Raw genomic sequence first — 7,666 nt, 5'->3', positions numbered from 1 at the left:
TTGTTTGCTTTTTCTTTAAAGAATAGATTTTAAATTTAGGTTATGCAGTTGCTTATTGTGTACTTTATTTTACTGTGTATCACAATATTCATGTTTTTTCTGGAATCTCACTTTTTATCTTCCTGTCCCAGGGTCAAAATTACTTCCACTTTCTTTTTTTTTTTTTTTTTTTTTTTTGAGATATTGTGGTGTTAAACATAATGAAGACTGTAAAGTGGTAGACCCAAACTGTATTTAGAAAATATAAAGCTGACTAGAAATAGATGCAGGCATGGCACAGATGTGTGCTGAGAGGTTACTCGGGGTGGAGAGTCCAAAGCCTAGCCAAGAGGGAACAATTTCTGTTGTGGTGTTTCAGACCAATAATAAACAATCCTTTTTAATTGTGTTGCTCAGAGTGTCAGTTTACCTTTGACATTACACACTGCTTTATGCCTGGGCCATTCATTTGCCACCCTTGAGGCACAGACAATGGGTTGCAGTCCGTAACAGAGCAGGACAGTTTTTCTCGTTGTTTGCAACAACTCTCATTCTGAGAGTAAAAGTGGGACCTAATTCATCTTGACAGTGCATTGCCAAACATGTCAAGCAATATTTCCAAAATCTGTAATGACGTTAGGTTTGTTCCTAAGCAGGCATTTACTACATATCAAATTTTATATTCAAAATATACCTATGCTATTTACTCCACTGTTGTCACAACAGAATCTCTTATATCAACACTAATAGCTGAGTTTATGTGTAATTTGCTGCACTTCATAGTTCTGAAACACAAGATTTTGAAGTAAAAATGATAGATAATGCATCCCTCTTTTTCCCATGCTGTCCTTTGGAAACATGCTTTCCTCTCTGCCCTTTCAATCCTATATACCTTGAACTACACTACGGCAGATGTGGTGTCATTTTATTTTCTTAAACTCTCTCTGAGATACTTAAGCATGAGAGATGTTATATTAAATGAAACATCACATCCAAAAAATACTGAAAGATATGAAGGTAAGGATATTCCATCAGTCAGCCTAAGATAAAAAAAAAAAATAAATAAGATTCCATTTCTTTATTTGCTACATTTTTCATTGCAAATTTGGGATAATTAGTAAAAAAATCAGGGTAAATCATCATTTACAATTTAAACAATTAAATCAACAGCAATGGCTAGATATTTAACATTAACTTAGTATATAGTAAAAGAAGGTAACATTTAATTTCTTTCCAATATTTTTAAGTGTGTCACAGAACCATCCCAGGAAAAGCCAGATATATCTGAGTTATCCTGCATTTGGGACAAACTTTGCCTATGCCTATAGAGAATTGGCACATTTATGATGAATGGCTTTTTCATAAGTCTGAGCTCACAATGTATTGATGCTTAATGTGTTGCCTATAAAGTCAGTACAGTGACATTTCCCAATTCATCAGGGCATTACAGGGATAAAACCATATAAGATTGTGATCCACAGTTAACAGCATGGATATGAAGTGCTCAAAATGAAAAAAAAAGGAGAAGGTATAGGCACAGAAATGGTGAACTGAGATGGATACCTTCTTCCATCAATAAATAAAAAGAAGTCTCCAGAGATGAATATTCTCTGCTACTGTCTACTGGAAAGAGCAGAAAGTAGAATTTTCAATTCATGGGCAATTTCTTTTTTTTTTCCCTAGCAGCAATCAAATTACAACCTGAGAGGTCTTTAGAGGATATATTAAATATAAACCAGCAGAGTGGAGGGTAATGGAAAAAAAAAAAAGGGAGAAGTTTTCTGGTTGTGGGAGCAAGTACCTGCTTAACAAAGCCTCCTCAATGACCATCTCCACTGAGTACTTTGTAACCAACAGCACCAGAGATGACCTTGTCATATAATGCTCTTTACTGATATTGCAGAGCACAGGAGGAAAAGTGAGTGACCCTGGAAAGAGAAAAGTCCAAGAAAGCTGGAGTCTTTGCAGTTGGGTGAAATGATGGAATCTTATGGCTGGGACTATCAATGTTTCGCTTTAGGGCCTGAGACGACCCCACCTTTGTAGTCCCATGTAAACACAGGTGTTGCCAGCTTGTGTGTACCTGGACTAGAGAACAGCGGGAAGAAAATAGAAATATTAAGTGATGTTTATTGAGCAGAGTCAGAAGAATCCAGAGAACTGACTTAAACACTGGAACTGAACAAGTAGCATGAGCTGGAGGGGTTTTTTAGTTGCTCATTTCTGTAGGCAATAGATGTGTTTTACAGATTTCCAACAACATTCTCCTGACTCACAACATATTCCCTTCTTGTTTTGAGTGCAGCCTTATTACCAATAACCAAGGAGGCTTTCCATTTAAATTGTGTCTTCAGGATAGATAAAGTTTTTACATATGCCTGGATAGTGCCTCAGGCTAATGCTTTGTGTTAATTGGCAATAATTCATTTGATCTGTACAACATGTGGAAAATGCTTATGATTTGTATGGCAGTAACATATCAGTGTTAGAATGGTCTGTACAGTAGTTATTAATTCATATTTACTTCTTAGCTTTATCATGCTTTTTTTTTGAGAGGGGAGGTGGGGGGCAGCCATGCTCTGTATTTCCCTGTCTCCTTCCTCTTTCTGGATTTTTTCTATCCCTCCTCATAGCCTCTAGCATGCAGAAGATCTATAGATGCTTTTTGGCTTTCACAGATGGTGTTTGTGTGCTAATTTTATTGCTGCTATCTTTCTTTCTTACCAAAAATTCCAAAGCATACATTCATCTCAGGGAAATATGGTAGAAACATCCATATTCCTGTAATCATGGGTGTATATTAGGATACCTTTAATTGCCAGATACCACTGATAAGTACAGTTCTCCTATGTGCGCGTCTGTCTCCTCTCCATTTGACATCCCTTTCCTATCCCAGCCTGCCTACCACAGCCAGTGCTGCAGTGATATGGCAGAGACAGCTGGTGTGGGAAGAGTCTTCCAAATAGCAGATTTTTAGTGTACAGTGTAAAAGACAAAAATTGACTCAACTAAATTTTTTGAGAAATCATGAGATCTGAGATCTGGAAGTTGTGTTACTGAAATAACTGGCTTCATCTTGCTGTCAGAAATGAGATCTGCTTTGAAGTGACAATGGTTTTTCCTGTGTGTTAAGCACAACAGATATGTTTTGGGCCTGCAACCCAGCACAAGCCACAAGCACATAAGCAAACACACAAGCACAGCACAAGCACAAGCCATAAATGACCTCGTGGAACACATCTGCAAAGTCTGGCTCACACAAGAATTTAGCATAATGACAATATTGGCATAATGTTGAAAGCATATCATAACCTGAGTTTTACTTAACTGGAGAGGAAGAGAAGTACCTAGTGCTGGCAGCATCCAGCTTTCACTGCAATCTGTGGTCTTTTGAAAACTTTGCATGTATGCCTTTGCCTCCGGTGAGCTAAAAGAGGCTTGAATCTTCTTGGAGTTGCATTGGAAACTCAGCCAACCAGATCTTCTTTGCTTTATCCTTTCACTTCTTGTGTTACGATGGTGCCACCCTGAAGTTGAAATAGAGGGTAATAAAGAAATCAGAGTTCACAGGTAAAGGACAGATAATTGCAGGTGCCCAAAAATCAAGCATTGGTCATAGACACATGTATCCAGGTAAATAATAACCATAAGATTGAAACTGCATGATGGGAAAATGCTATTTACTTTCAACTATTCTAAGAACAACATTTGAAATATTTCTCTAAGAAATAAGTTAAATGAAAGTGAAAAATATGAACATTATATTGGAGTTCAATAGTCTGTCCATTTTATTTCAGTGTTACGTGTACCCTTCAGATGCTGTGCATCAGCAATATCCAGATTTGGTTATTTGGGCCCATTAATATTTTATCCATTGGGCAAAAAACTTTGGCTGTTTAGAGTTTATTAATGTATCTCTCCTGTGCCCATTAATCTAATATTTTATGGGGTATACAGCACCTCTTTTTGTATAGAAAAGTGGTTTTTTGGTTAAACATAAAATATAAATCAAAATCAAACAAAGGTAATGGAAATGGGAGATATGCTAGGATATAACTCCATCAACATTGAAAGACAACAGAACCACCACTGAGGTAATGAAGAAATTCTTAGTGCCACCTATTGGCAGGCAATGCAAATTTTGCAAGCTATAAAACAGAAAAATAATACAAAAATAAAATGCTAATTGGTTTCCAAAAGTGAAACTGCCTTTCCAAAAAAAAAAATAAAAAGTGGTTTTCTCTTTTTTTTTTTTCTGGCATTCTTGTATGTTTTATCTTCCTCCATGCAATTTCAAAAATATTTATAGGAGCTGGGACTTTTAAGTAGATAATGAAGATGGAAATGAGAAACAACATTTCAAATTATGAATGCTACTAATTAAAGTGAGAAACATTATTCTAAATATTCTCACTTTATTCTAAAGACTTTTGCTTCTTCATTCAGGAAGGAAAATGAACAATGTAATTCACATATCTAGCCAAATATTATGGGGTAGAGAAGATGAAAAATAATCTATTCATAGTCTTTTTGAGAATAACACTGTTAATTATCAAAACTCACTGAAATATTAATCTTTTTAGTACTTTTCAAAATTGCTCAAATTATTACAACTTTTTTTTTTTATTATGGTCTATAAAAATTTTTAAAGAGAACTTTTGAAACAGGCCAAATTTATAATGAAAGATATGATAGACATGAAAGTAACAAACATTTTAGAGGAAACACAATATGGTTTTTTAACCCTGTGCATTTAATATAGCCAAAGTGTGAGCATACTTATTTTTATGCTTAATATATATAAGGAGGTATTGTTTTGAAGTGGTGATAAACATGTGAATCGGAGTACAAATGTAACAGATCCTGCAAGGTCAACCAATTTGTTGAACCTTATGATTTTTTCTGCAGGTTTTGTAAGAGCCGTGTCAATTACTCCTCCCCAGTCTCGAAGGAAAGCAAAAGAGCCCAAACTGTACAATACTGCACAGAATCATTCCTATTTAACAGTGAAATATTGGCAAGTGCTTTATCAGGAAAGTGATTCAAGTCTTTCTGTGCCCATTTTCCATAGTTTTGTTCGGAACAGACTTCCTTGGCTTAATTATGAGACTGTTATGAGGCAGTGTTAAAAGCTATGTGTGACATCTGCTGCTTCTTTTCTATCCACAGTTTCTCCCTCACAGAAGGAAATTAGATTATTCTGATACAATTTTGTTTTGACAAATCCATGTTGACAGTGACTAATTTCCTTGGGGTTTTTTTTAGATGCTTACAAATAGTTTGATTATTTGTTCTAGCATTCTTCCAGGAACCAAAGTTTATCTAATTTTCTTAAATTGTTTCACATTCCTTTTGAAGATCACTATTGCATTCATTCTTGATCATCACCTATTGTTTTTGACTTTTTAGAGCTACTTCTATCATCTTTGATATTTCATCAGCTTATTCTTCATGTACCACAGCATCACAGCTAACTGAAAACATCTAATTTAGTAATAGGTATTTAACCTGTTCCTTCCCACTTAGAACCTCAGTCTTAAATTTTCCCCATTGTTACTTATTGCTGCAATATTGAAACGCCTCTCACCCTTATAAATAAGAGTGATTCAGAAAAAGTATTAAAAACATGTCATTCATTCTAGAGTGATTTTATTTTTCTTCTTTTTTTTTTTAAACTGCAATTTAGTTGGTTTTTGTCCTCTTTTCTATGTGATAAAAGAAGAATTTTTATCATCAGCATAGCCTTTGGGACTGAAATCTATTGTGTACCATCATAATTTTTGATTCTGCAACATCACATTTATGTAATACTTCCCTACCCTAAGGAAGTGACCAAGCTTCACCTTTTCAGATGTTGTCTGAAAAGGTCAAAATTTAGGAAATCTTAAGGTATCTGTTCTCATTTAGTTTGGATTTATACCCTTAATATTGCTTCCTTAAGTAACTCCTATATTTCTTGAATTCAATTTTTTTTTTTTTTCACAAGACAATTCTTGTTTACTGAAGCCTACTTTCCTAAAATCTGATGCCTTTATTTTGTTGTTCTTTCCTTTGCCTTACATATGTGTCATGAGCTATTATTGCATGGTTTTTCTCACTCACTCATGCCTTTTACCCTTATGTTCTTGATCAATTTCTTCCCTAATTTTTCAACAAGGACAGAAGTCTTTCTTTCAGTTGAGCTGCTTACCATCTACATTTGTGACTGTCACCAGGCCATTGCACGGACTTTGTGGCCAGTTCACATCTTTTCTCAGAGGAAGTACACAAGGATAAAATGCTTTGTTCTCCTCAAATCCTGACATCAGTATAATTTTTCCATTTGATCACAAATTGTTTGAGTATTTATGATGATAGTCTTTTGTTTACCCGTCTCTTTTGACAAGATGCTTTTTTGATGCTTATTTGAAAGTGTTTTTTAAAATTAAAGAGTCATATAAGTACAGCAAAAAGACAGCAGCCTATCAGATAGAATTCATAACACAGACAACTTGCCCCAGCAATCAGACTAGGCCCACCTAGCACAGGGATAACTCACTGAGAGCCTTGAAGACAGACATACCTCTCTAAACTCTGAGTCAGAAACACTTGCCAAAAGACTCGTCCCAAGCACTGCTCATTGCAACATTCTAGGTAGGATTTTTCAGTTTGCTGCAGTAAAAGTTGGGTTATTTACCTGGTCATTTGTAAGAAGATTATCTTTTTGTTCTTAAAATCACCTTTGCAAAAGTACAATTAAAAAAAATCATAGGTAGTTATTGCCCAAAAATAAAAAAGGACTCTTAAAGACTCTTCATATCAGTAAATAAAACAAATTAGGTAAAAATCAATAGAATCTCTTCTCTAGTTATGTTTGTGAGGTAGATATAGATTTCCATTTAATCAAAATTAATTCCTTACCTTTTAGCTGTTCTGCAGCTTAATAACTGTCCTGAAAAGGTTTTACTTCTTGCTGTCTGAAGTCAGAGGGAATTTTGCTGCTAACTTCAATGGAGAAAGATTTCACCTGAAGCAGTTCAGTCTAATGATTTCTTAATAAAATACTGGAGATTAGTTTGAGCTTTATTACGTCAGACATCCGCATCCACATCTCTCTATTCCAAGGATCTTCTATTTATAAAGTGGATACTACTGAAAGGCTGCTGATTATCAAGGTGATGGAATCTATACTAGAGCAGACCTTTTCCTTTTAAACTATTTATGACTAGAACTCCACAAGCTTTGTGGTTTTGTGAGGGGGAATTTTCAGCTGTACATCTTTCACTGCTGCTGGCAGATGTAATGCAGGGGACTGAAGTTCAGCAATCAGCTAATTGATTACAGCCTCTGGCTCAGTGCTTGCCACAATCTCCCTTTTTGCCTTTCTGATTTTCACGGTATCACTAGCTTCTTTATTCTATCCCTTTAGTACAGCTATCTTGTGTTAGAACTAAACAAATACTATAAACTACAGAATTCTTTGTTTTCTCTTTCAGCATTTCAATAGAAAAGGAGACCCTTAGGTGCTGTAGAGGAGTAGCATTATTTTGTTAGGGAACTAACAGCCAGCCCAGGGGGACTTTTCAGAAGTCATTGCAATGTCATATGGCTCCCCAGTGACACTGGCCTGCATCACTTACCTCACACACAGCCATCTGATGCTACTGAATCTTAGAAACTGCCATAAACATTGCAGTTATGGTGACCA

The 7,666-nt window shown here is 35.5% G+C and overlaps 1 long non-coding RNA gene across 1 annotated transcript; it reads right to left on the bottom strand.

The window, feature by feature from the left end:
• Positions 1 to 1,042: 1,042 nt before the first annotated feature.
• Positions 1,043 to 7,429, bottom strand: LOC147654255 (uncharacterized). Its single transcript, XR_015284793.1, has 2 exons — positions 6,880 to 7,429; positions 1,043 to 3,506 (listed from the first exon to the last, which is right to left on the bottom strand). It is a non-coding gene; the product is annotated as an uncharacterized LOC147654255 (long non-coding RNA).
• Positions 7,430 to 7,666: the final 237 nt, after the last annotated feature.

The sequence above is a fragment of the Cyanistes caeruleus genome, chromosome 3, assembly GCF_971803275.1.
Source record: "Cyanistes caeruleus chromosome 3, bCyaCae1.hap1.1, whole genome shotgun sequence".
NCBI classification, from domain to species: domain Eukaryota; kingdom Metazoa; phylum Chordata; class Aves; order Passeriformes; family Paridae; genus Cyanistes; species Cyanistes caeruleus.
Note: the sequence above shows the minus strand (reverse complement) of the source record. Positions and strands in the feature narration are given on the sequence as shown.